Genomic DNA, 12,888 nt, shown 5'->3' with positions numbered 1-12,888 from the left:
AAATACTTCTAAGCAAACTGTCTAATTGTGGTAAAACTGTTAAAATACACAATGAGAGTTACCAGAAATGATTAAGAACGTGTAATAAACACCTCAAGTACCTGTAAATAGATTCTTACTACATTTACTGTCGAATTCAATCACGGAGGTTTCCAGTGGAAAGCTGTGAAATGACGTAATTCTGGTAATGTTTACAAGTCCTGGTACTTCGGGTGGCGTTTTCACGGGACTGTGCTTTCAATTATTAAGAGTTCATGTTTACAGAGCTCAGATTTGGTGTCTAAAGCCTTGGAATGACGAGAATAGTTTTTATGTTTACAATTTAGGAGGATTGGCTTTGTCGTTTCTTTGTGTGAATCAGTTAAAATGGTGGCGGTTCCAGTAAATACTTCTAAGCAAACTGTCTAATTGTGGTAAAACTGTTAAAATACACAATGACTGTTCCCAGAAATGATTAAGAACGTTTAATAAACACCTCAACTACACGTAAATAGATTCTTACTACATTTACTGTCGAATTCAATCACGGAGGTTTCCAGTGGAAAGCTGTGAAATGACGTAATTCTGGTAATGTTTACAAGTCCGGGTACTTCGGGTGGCGTTTTCACGGGACTGTGCTTTCAATTATTAAGAGTTCATGTTTACAGAGCTCAGATTTGGTGTCTAAAGCCTTTGAATCACGAGAATAGTTTTTGTGTTTACAATTTAGGAGGATTGGCTTTGGCGTTTTTTTTGTGTGAATCAGTTAAAATGGTGGCGGTTCCAGTAAATACTTCTAAGCAAACTGTCTAATTGTGGTAAAACTCTTAAAATACACAATGATAGTTCCCAGAAATGATTAAGAACGTGTAATGAACACCTCAAGTACACGTAAATAGATTCTTACTACCTTTACTGTCGAATTCAATCACGGAGGTTTCCAGTGGAAAGCTGTGAAATGACGAAAATACTGGTAATGTTTACAAGTACGGGTACTTCTGGTGGCGTTTTCACGGGACTGTGCTTTCAAATATTAAGAATTCATGGTTACAGAGCTCATAATTGGTGTCTAAAGCCTTGGAATGAGGAGAATATTGTTTATGTTTACAATTTAGGAGGATTGGCTTTGGCGTGTTTTTTGTGTGAATCAGTTAAAATGGTGGCGGTTCCAGTAAATACTTCTAAGCAAACTGTCTAATTGTGGTAAAACTGTTAAAATACACAATGAGAGTTACCAGAAATGATTAAGAACGTGTAATAAACACCTCAAGTACACGTAAATAGATTCTTACTACATTTACTGTCGAATTCAATCAGGGAGGTTTCCCTTGGAAAGCTGTGAAATGACGAAAATACTGGTTATATTTACAACTCCGGGTACTTCGGGTGGCGTTTTCACGGGACTTTGCTTTCAAATATTAAGAGTTCATGTTTACAGAGCTGAGTATTGGTGTCTAAAGCCTTGGAATGACGAGAATAGTTTTTATGTTTACAATTTAGGAGGATTGGCTTTGTCGTTTCTTTGTGTGAATCAGTTAAAATGGTGGCGGTTCCAGTAAATACTTCTAAGCAAACTGTCTAATTGTGGTAAAACTCTTAAAATACACAATGATAGTTCCCAGAAATGATTAAGAACGTGCAATGAACACCTCAAGTACACGTAAATAGATTCTTACTACATTTACCCGCGAGTTCAATCACGGAGGTTTCGAGGTGAAAGCTGTGAAATGACGAAAATACTGGTAATGTTTACAAGTTCAGGTACTTCGGTTGGCGTTTTCACGGGACTGTGCTTTCAATTATTACGAGTTCATGTTTACAGAGCTCAGAATTGGTGTCTAAAGCCTTGGAATGAGGAGAATAGTGTTTATGTTTACAATTTAGGAGGATTGGTTTCGGCGCTTTTTTGTGCTTATTATTTAAAATGGTGACGGTTCCAGGAAATACTTCTAAGCAAACTGTCTAATTGTTGTAAAACTGTTAAAATACACAATGAGAGTTCCCAGAAATGATTAAGAACGTTTAATAAACACCTCAAGTACCTGTAAATAGATTCTTACTACATTTACTGTCGAATTCAATCACGGAGGTTTCCAGTGGAAAGCTGTGAAATGACGTAATTCTGGTAATGTTTACAAGTCCGGGTACTTCGGGTGGCGTTTTCACGGGACTGTGCTTTCAATTATTAAGAGTTCATGTTTACAGAGCTCAGATTTGGTGTCTAAAGCCTTGGAATGACGAGAATAGTTTTTGTGTTTACAATTTAGGAGGATTGGCTTTGTCGTTTCTTTGTGTGAATCAGTTAAAATGGTGGCGGTTCCAGTAAATACTTCTAAGCAAACTGTCTAATTGTGGTAAAACTGTTAAAATACACAATGACTGTTCCCAGAAATGATTAAGAATGTTTAATAAACACCTCAAGTACACGTAAATAGATTCTTACTACATTTACTGTCGAATTCAATCACGGAGGTTTCCAGTGGAAAGCTGTGAAATGACGTAATTCTGGTAATGTTTACAAGTCCGGGTACTTCGAGTGGCGTTTTCACGGGACTGTGCTTTCAATTATTAAGAGTTCATGTTTACAGAGCTCAGATTTGGTGTCTAAAGCCTTGGAATGACGAGAATAGTTTTTATGTTTACAATTTAGGAGGATTGGCTTTGTCGTTTCTGTGTGAATCAGTTAAAATGGTGGCGGTTCCAGTAAATACTTCTAAGCAAACTGTCTAATTGTGGTAAAACTCTTAAAATACACAATGATAGTTCCCAGAAATGATTAAGAACGTGTAATGAACACCTCAAGTACACGTAAATAGATTCTTACTACCTTTACTGTCGAATTCAATCACGGAGGTTTCCAGTGGAAAGCTGTGAAATGACGAAAATACTGGTAATGTTTACAAGTACGGGTACTTCTGGTGGCGTTTTCACGGGACTGTGCTTTCAAATATTAAGAATTCATGGTTACAGAGCTCATAATTGGTGTCTAAAGCCTTGGAATGAGGAGAATATTGTTTATGTTTACAATTTAGGAGGATTGGCTTTGGCGTGTTTTTTGTGTGAATCAGTTAAAATGGTGGCGGTTCCAGTAAATACTTCTAAGCAAACTGTCTAATTGTGGTAAAACTGTTAAAATACACAATGAGAGTTACCAGAAATGATTAAGAACGTGTAATAAACACCTCAAGTACACGTAAATAGATTCTTACTACATTTACTGTCGAATTCAATCAGGGAGGTTTCCCTTGGAAAGCTGTGAAATGACGAAAATACTGGTTATATTTACAACTCCGGGTACTTCGGGTGGCGTTTTCACGGGACTTTGCTTTCAAATATTAAGAGTTCATGTTTACATAGCTCAGAATTGGTGTCTAAAGCCTTGGAATTATGAGAATAGTTTTTATGTTTACAATTTAGGAGGATTGGCTTTGGCGTTTTTTCTGTGTGAATCAGTTAAAATGGTGGCGGTTCCAGTAAACAGTTCTAAGCAAACTGTCTAATTGTGGTAAAACTATTAACGTACACAATGAGAGTTCCCGGAAATGATTAAGAACGTGCAATGAACACCTCAAGTACACGTAAATAGATTCTTACTACCTTTACTGTCGAATTCAATCACGGAGGTTTCCAGTGGAAAGCTGTGAAATGACGAAAATACTGGTAATGTTTACAAGTACGGGTACTTCTGGTGGCGTTTTCACTGGACTGTGCTTTCAAATATTAAGAATTCATGTTTACAGAGCTCAGAATTGGTGTCTAAAGCCTTGGAATGAGGAGAATATTGTTTATGTTTACAATTTAGGAGGATTGGCTTCGGCGCTTTTTTGTGCGTATCATTTAAAATGGTGACGGTTCCAGGAAATACTTCTAAGCAAACTGTCTAATTGTGGTAAAACTGGTAAAATACACAATGATAGTTACCAGAAATGATTAAGAACGTGTAATGAACACCTCAAGTACACGTAAATAGATTCTTACTACCTTTACTGTCGAATTCAATCACGGAGGTTTCCAGTTGAAAGCTGTGAAATGACGAAAATACTGGTAATGTTTACAAGTACGGGTACTTCTGGTGGCGTTTTCACGGGACTTTGCTTTCAAATATTAAGAGTTCATGTTTACATAGCTCAGAATTGGTGTCTAAAGCCTTGGAATGATGAGAATAGTTTTTATGTTTACAATTTAGGAGGATTGGCTTTGGCGTTTTTTCTGTTTGAATCAGTTAAAATGGTGGCGGTTCCAGTAAACAGTTCTAAGCAGACTGTCTAATTGTGGTAAAACTGTTAAAATACACAATGAGAGTTCCCAGAAATGATTAAGAACGTTTAATAAATACCTCAAATACACGTAAATAGATTCTTACTACATTTACTGTCGAGTTCAATCACTGAGGTTTCGAGGTGAAAGCTGTGAAATGACGAAAATACTGGTAATGTTTACAAGTTCAGGTACTTCGGTTGGCATTTTCACGGGACTGTGCTTTCAATTATTACGAGTTCATGTTTACATAGCTCAGAATTGGTGTCTAAAGCCTTGGAATGAGGAGAATAGTGTTTATGTTTACAATTTAGGAGGATTGGTTTCGGCGCTTTTTTGTGCTTATCATTTAAAATGGTGACGGTTCCAGGAAATACTTCTAAGCAAACTGTCTAATTGTGGTAAAACTGTTAAAATACACAATGAGAGTTACCAGAAATGATTAAGAACGTGTAATGAACACCTCAAGTACACATAAATAGATTCTTACTACCTTTACTGTCGAATTCAATCACGGAGGTTTCCAGTGGAAAGCTGTGAAATGACGAAAATACTGGTAATGTTTACAAGTACGGGTACTTCTGGTGGCGTTTTCACGGGACTGTGCTTTCAAATATTAAGAATTCATGTTTACAGAGCTCAGAATTGGTGTCTAAAGCCTTGGAATGAGGAGAATATTGTTTATGTTTACAATTTAGGAGGATTGGCTTCGGCGCTTTTTTGTGCGTATCATTTAAAATGGTGACTGTTCCAGGAAATACTTCTAAGCAAACTGTCTAATTGTGGTAAAACTATTAACGTACACAATGAGAGTTCCCGGAAATGATTAAGAACGTGTAATAAACATCTCAAGTACACGTAAATAGATTCTTACTTCATTTACTGTCGAATTCAATCACGAGGTTTCCAGTGGAAAGCTGTGAAATGACGAAAATACTGGTAATGTTTACAAGTCCGTGTACTTCTGGTGGCGTTTTCACGGGACTGTGCTTTCAATTATTACGAGTTCATGTTTACAGAGCTCAGAATTGGTGTCTAAAGCCTTGGAATGAGGAGAATATTGTTTATGTTTACAATTTAGGAGGATTGGCTTCGGCGCTTTTTTGTGCATATCATTTAAAATGGTGACGGTTCCAGGAAATACTTCTAAGCAAACTGTCTAATTGTGGTAAAACTGTTAAAATACACAATGAGAGTTACCAGAAATGATTAAGAACGTGTAATAAACACCTCAAGTACCTGTAAATAGATTCTTACTACATTTACTGTCGAATTCAATCACGGAGGTTTCCAGTGGAAAGCTGTGAAATGACGTAATTCTGGTAATGTTTACAAGTCCTGGTACTTCGGGTGGCGTTTTCACGGGACTGTGCTTTCAATTATTAAGAGTTCATGTTTACAGAGCTCAGATTTGGTGTCTAAAGCCTTGGAATGACGAGAATAGTTTTTATGTTTACAATTTAGGAGGATTGGCTTTGTCGTTTCTTTGTGTGAATCAGTTAAAATGGTGGCGGTTCCAGTAAATACTTCTAAGCAAACTGTCTAATTGTGGTAAAACTGTTAAAATACACAATGACTGTTCCCAGAAATGATTAAGAACGTTTAATAAACACCTCAAGTACACGTAAATAGATTCTTACTACATTTACTGTCGAATTCAATCACGGAGGTTTCCAGTGGAAAGCTGTGAAATGACGTAATTCTGGTAATGTTTACAAGTCCGGGTACTTCGGGTGGCGTTTTCACGGGACTGTGCTTTCAATTATTAAGAGTTCATGTTTACAGAGCTCAGATTTGGTGTCTAAAGCCTTTGAATCACGAGAATAGTTTTTGTGTTTACAATTTAGGAGGATTGGCTTTGGCGTTTTTTTTGTGTGAATCAGTTAAAATGGTGGCGGTTCCAGTAAATACTTCTAAGCAAACTGTCTAATTGTGGTAAAACTCTTAAAATACACAATGATAGTTCCCAGAAATGATTAAGAACGTGTAATGAACACCTCAAGTACACGTAAATAGATTCTTACTACCTTTACTGTCGAATTCAATCACGGAGGTTTCCAGTGGAAAGCTGTGAAATGACGAAAATACTGGTAATGTTTACAAGTACGGGTACTTCTGGTGGCGTTTTCACGGGACTGTGCTTTCAAATATTAAGAATTCATGGTTACAGAGCTCATAATTGGTGTCTAAAGCCTTGGAATGAGGAGAATATTGTTTATGTTTACAATTTAGGAGGATTGGCTTTGGCGTGTTTTTTGTGTGAATCAGTTAAAATGGTGGCGGTTCCAGTAAATACTTCTAAGCAAACTGTCTAATTGTGGTAAAACTGTTAAAATACACAATGAGAGTTACCAGAAATGATTAAGAACGTGTAATAAACATCTCAAGTACACGTAAATAGATTCTTACTACATTTACTGTCGAATTCAATCAGGGAGGTTTCCCTTGGAAAGCTGTGAAATGACGAAAATACTGGTTATATTTACAACTCCGGGTACTTCGGGTGGCGTTTTCACGGGACTTTGCTTTCAAATATTAAGAGTTCATGTTTACAGAGCTGAGTATTGGTGTCTAAAGCCTTGGAATGACGAGAATAGTTTTTATGTTTACAATTTAGGAGGATTGGCTTTGTCGTTTCTTTGTGTGAATCAGTTAAAATGGTGGCGGTTCCAGTAAATACTTCTAAGCAAACTGTCTAATTGTGGTAAAACTCTTAAAATACACAATGATAGTTCCCAGAAATGATTAAGAACGTGCAATGAACACCTCAAGTACACGTAAATAGATTCTTACTACCTTTACTGTCGAATTCAATCACGGAGGTTTCCAGTGGAAAGCTGTGAAATGACGAAAATACTGGTAATGTTTACAAGTACGGGTACTTCTGGTGGCGTTTTCACGGGACTTTGCTTTCAAATATTAAGAGTTCATGTTTACATAGCTCAGAATTGGTGTCTAAAGCCTTGGAATTATGAGAATAGTTTTTATGTTTACAATTTAGGAGGATTGGCTTTGGCGTTTTTTCTGTGTGAATCAGTTAAAATGGTGGCGGTTCCAGTAAACAGTTCTAAGCAAACTGTCTAATTGTGGTAAAACTATTAACATACACAATGAGAGTTCCCGGAAATGATTAAGAACGTGCAATGAACACCTCAAGTACACGTAAATAGATTCTTACTACCTTTACTGTCGAATTCAATCACGGAGGTTTCCAGTGGAAAGCTGTGAAATGACGAAAATACTGGTAATGTTTACAAGTACGGGTACTTCTGGTGGCGTTTTCACTGGACTGTGCTTTCAAATATTAAGAATTCATGTTTACAGAGCTCAGAATTGGTGTCTAAAGCCTTGGAATGAGGAGAATATTGTTTATGTTTACAATTTAGGAGGATTGGCTTCGGCGCTTTTTTGTGCGTATCATTTAAAATGGTGACGGTTCCAGGAAATACTTCTAAGCAAACTGTCTAATTGTGGTAAAACTGTTAAAATACACAATGATAGTTACCAGAAATGATTAAGAACGTGTAATGAACACCTCAAGTACACGTAAATAGATTCTTACTACCTTTACTGTCGAATTCAATCACGGAGGTTTCCAGTGGAAAGCTGTGAAATGACGAAAATACTGGTAATGTTTACAAGTACGGGTACTTCTGGTGGCGTTTTCACGGGACTTTGCTTTCAAATATTAAGAGTTCATGTTTACATAGCTCAGAATTGGTGTCTAAAGCCTTGGAATGATGAGAATAGTTTTTATGTTTACAATTTAGGAGGATTGGTTTGGCGTTTTTTCTGTTTGAATCAGTTAAAATGGTGGCGGTTCCAGTAAACAGTTCTAAGCAGACTGTCTAATTGTGGTAAAACTGTTAAAATACACAATGAGAGTTCCCAGAAATGATTAAGAAGGTGTAAGAAACACCTCAAGTACACGTAAATAGATTCTTACTACCTTTACTGTCGAATTCAATAACGGAGGTTTCCAGTGGAATGCTGTGAAATGACGAAAATACTGGTAATGTTTACAAGTCCGGGTACTTTGGGTGGCGTTTTCACGGGACTGTGCTTTCAATTATTAAGAGTTCATGTTTACAGAGCTCAGATTTGGTGTCTAAAGCCTTGGAATGACGAGAATAGTTTTTATGTTTACAATTTAGGAGGATTGGCTTTGTCATTTCTTTGTGTGAATCAGTTAAAATGGTGGCGGTTCCAGTAAATACTTCTAAGCAAACTGTCTAATTGTGGTAAAACTGTTAAAATACACAATGAGAGTTCCCAGAAATGATTAAGAACGTTTAATAAATACCTCAAATACACGTAAATAGATTCTTACTACATTTACTGTCGAGTTCAATCACTGAGGTTTCGAGGTGAAAGCTGTGAAATGACGAAAATACTGGTAATGTTTACAAGTTCAGGTACTTCGGTTGGCATTTTCACGGGACTGTGCTTTCAATTATTACGAGTTCATGTTTACATAGCTCAGAATTGGTGTCTAAAGCCTTGGAATGAGGAGAATAGTGTTTATGTTTACAATTTAGGAGGATTGGTTTCGGCGCTTTTTTGTGCTTATTATTTAAAATGGTGACGGTTCCAGGAAATACTTCTAAGCAAACTGTCTAATTGTGGTAAAACTGTTAAAATACACAATGAGAGTTCCCAGAAATGATTAAGAACGTTTAATAAGCACCTCAAGTACCTGTAAATAGATTCTTACTACATTTACTGTCGAATTCAATCACGGAGGTTTCCAGTGGAAAGCTGTGAAATGACGTAATTCTGGTAATGTTTACAAGTCCGGGTACTTCGGGTGGCGTTTTCACGGGACTGTGCTTTCAATTATTAAGAGTTCATGTTTACAGAGCTCAGATTTGGTGTCTAAAGCCTTGGAATGACGATAATAGTTTTTGTGTTTACAATTTAGGAGGATTGGCTTTGTCGTTTCTTTGTGTGAATCAGTTAAAATGGTGGCGGTTCCAGTAAATACTTCTAAGCAAACTTTCTAATTGTGGTAAAACTCTTAAAATACACAATGATAGTTCCCAGAAATGATTAAGAACGTGCAATGAACACCTCAAGTACACGTAAATAGATTCTTACTACCTTTACTGTCGAATTCATTCACGGAGGTTTCCAGTGGAAAGCTGTGAAATGACGAAAATACTGGTAATGTTTACAAGTACGGGTACTTCTGGTGGCGTTTTCACGGGACTGTGCTTTCAAATATTAAGAATTCATGTTTACAGAGCTCAGAATTGGTGTCCAAAGCCTTGGAATGAGGAGAATATTGTTTATGTTTACAATTTAGGAGGATTGGCTTCGGCGCTTTTTTGTGCGTATCATTTAAAATGGTGACGGTTCCAGGAAATACTTCTAAGCAAACTGTCTAATTGTGGTAAAACTGTTAAAATACACAATGAGAGTTACCAGAAATGATTAAGAACGTGTAATAAACACCTCAAGTACACGTAAATAGATTCTTACTACATTTACTGTCGAATTCAATCACGGAGGTTTCCAGTGGAAAGCTGTGAAATGACGTAATTCTGGTAATGTTTACAAGTCCGGTTACTTTGGGTGGAGCTTTCACGGGACTGTGCTTTCAATTATTAAGAGTTCATGTTTACAGAGTTCAGATTTGGTGTCTAAAGCCTTGGAATGACGAGAATAGTTTTTATGTTTACAATTTAGGAGGATTGGCTTTGTCGTTTCTTTGTGTGAATCAGTTAAAATGGTGGCGGTTCCAGTAAATATTTCTAAGCAAACTGTCTAATTGTGGCAAAACTGTTAAAATACACAATGATAGTTCCCAGAAATGATTAAGAAGGTGTAAGAAACACCTCAAGTACACGTAAATAGATTCTTACTACCTTTACTGTCGAATTCAATCACGGAGGTTTCCAGTGGAATGCTGTGAAATGACGAAAATACTGGTTATACTTACAATTCTGGGTACTTCGGGTGTCGTTTTCACGGGACTTTGCTTTCAAATATTAAGAGTTCATGTTTACAGAGCTCAGAATTGGTGTCTAAAGCCTTGGAATGACGAGAATAGTTTTTATGTTTACAATTTAGGAGGATTGGCTTTGGCGTTTTTTTTGTGTGAATCAGTTAAAATGGTGGCGGTTCCAGTAAACAGTTCTAAGCAAACTGTCTAATTGTGGTAAAACTATTAACGTACACAATGAGAGTTCCCGGAAATGATTAAGAACGTGTAATAAACATCTCAAGTACACGTAAATAGATTCTTACTTCATTTACTGTCGAATTCAATCACGAGGTTTCCAGTGGAAAGCTGTGAAATGACGAAAATACTGGTAATGTTTACAAGTTCGTGTACTTCTGGTGGCGTTTTCACGGGACTGTGCTTTCAATTATTACGAGTTCATGTTTACAGAGCTCAGAATTGGTGTCTAAAGCCTTGGAATGAGGAGAATATTGTTTATGTTTACAATTTAGGAGGATTGGCTTCGGCGCTTTTTTGTGCATATCATTTAAAATGGTGACGGTTCCAGGAAATACTTCTAAGCAAACTGTCTAATTGTGGTAAAACTGTTAAAATACACAATGAGAGTTACCAGAAATGATTAAGAACGTGTAATAAACACCTCAAGTACCTGTAAATAGATTCTTACTACATTTACTGTCGAATTCAATCACGGAGGTTTCCAGTGGAAAGCTGTGAAATGACGTAATTCTGGTAATGTTTACAAGTCCTGGTACTTCGGGTGGCGTTTTCACGGGACTGTGCTTTCAATTATTAAGAGTTCATGTTTACAGAGCTCAGATTTGGTGTCTAAAGCCTTGGAATGACGAGAATAGTTTTTATGTTTACAATTTAGGAGGATTGGCTTTGTCGTTTCTTTGTGTGAATCAGTTAAAATGGTGGCGGTTCCAGTAAATACTTCTAAGCAAACTGTCTAATTGTGGTAAAACTGTTAAAATACACAATGACTGTTCCCAGAAATGATTAAGAACGTTTAATAAACACCTCAAGTACACGTAAATAGATTCTTACTACATTTACTGTCGAATTCAATCACGGAGGTTTCCAGTGGAAAGCTGTGAAATGACGTAATTCTGGTAATGTTTACAAGTCCGGGTACTTCGAGTGGCGTTTTCACGGGACTGTGCTTTCAATTATTAAGAGTTCATGTTTACAGAGCTCAGATTTGGTGTCTAAAGCCTTGGAATGACGAGAATAGTTTTTATGTTTACAATTTAGGAGGATTGGCTTTGTCGTTTCTGTGTGAATCAGTTAAAATGGTGGCGGTTCCAGTAAATACTTCTAAGCAAACTGTCTAATTGTGGTAAAACTCTTAAAATACACAATGATAGTTCCCAGAAATGATTAAGAACGTGTAATGAACACCTCAAGTACACGTAAATAGATTCTTACTACCTTTACTGTCGAATTCAATCACGGAGGTTTCCAGTGGAAAGCTGTGAAATGACGAAAATACTGGTAATGTTTACAAGTACGGGTACTTCTGGTGGCGTTTTCACGGGACTGTGCTTTCAAATATTAAGAATTCATGGTTACAGAGCTCATAATTGGTGTCTAAAGCCTTGGAATGAGGAGAATATTGTTTATGTTTACAATTTAGGAGGATTGGCTTTGGCGTGTTTTTTGTGTGAATCAGTTAAAATGGTGGCGGTTCCAGTAAATACTTCTAAGCAAACTGTCTAATTGTGGTAAAACTGTTAAAATACACAATGAGAGTTACCAGAAATGATTAAGAACGTGTAATAAACACCTCAAGTACACGTAAATAGATTCTTACTACATTTACTGTCGAATTCAATCAGGGAGGTTTCCCTTGGAAAGCTGTGAAATGACGAAAATACTGGTTATATTTACAACTCCGGGTACTTCGGGTGGCGTTTTCACGGGACTTTGCTTTCAAATATTAAGAGTTCATGTTTACATAGCTCAGAATTGGTGTCTAAAGCCTTGGAATTATGAGAATAGTTTTTATGTTTACAATTTAGGAGGATTGGCTTTGGCGTTTTTTCTGTGTGAATCAGTTAAAATGGTGGCGGTTCCAGTAAACAGTTCTAAGCAAACTGTCTAATTGTGGTAAAACTATTAACGTACACAATGAGAGTTCCCGGAAATGATTAAGAACGTGCAATGAACACCTCAAGTACACGTAAATAGATTCTTACTACCTTTACTGTCGAATTCAATCACGGAGGTTTCCAGTGGAAAGCTGTGAAATGACGAAAATACTGGTAATGTTTACAAGTACGGGTACTTCTGGTGGCGTTTTCACTGGACTGTGCTTTCAAATATTAAGAATTCATGTTTACAGAGCTCAGAATTGGTGTCTAAAGCCTTGGAATGAGGAGAATATTGTTTATGTTTACAATTTAGGAGGATTGGCTTCGGCGCTTTTTTGTGCGTATCATTTAAAATGGTGACGGTTCCAGGAAATACTTCTAAGCAAACTGTCTAATTGTGGTAAAACTGTTAAAATACACAATGATAGTTACCAGAAATGATTAAGAACGTGTAATGAACACCTCAAGTACACGTAAATAGATTCTTACTACCTTTACTGTCGAATTCAATCACGGAGGTTTCCAGTTGAAAGCTGTGAAATGACGAAAATACTGGTAATGTTTACAAGTACGGGTACTTCTGGTGGCGTT

This window comes from Myotis daubentonii, chromosome 12, assembly GCF_963259705.1.
Source record: "Myotis daubentonii chromosome 12, mMyoDau2.1, whole genome shotgun sequence".
Lineage (NCBI taxonomy): Eukaryota > Metazoa > Chordata > Mammalia > Chiroptera > Vespertilionidae > Myotis > Myotis daubentonii.
The sequence above is the reverse complement of the archived record's forward strand: the minus strand, read 5'-3'. Positions refer to the sequence as shown.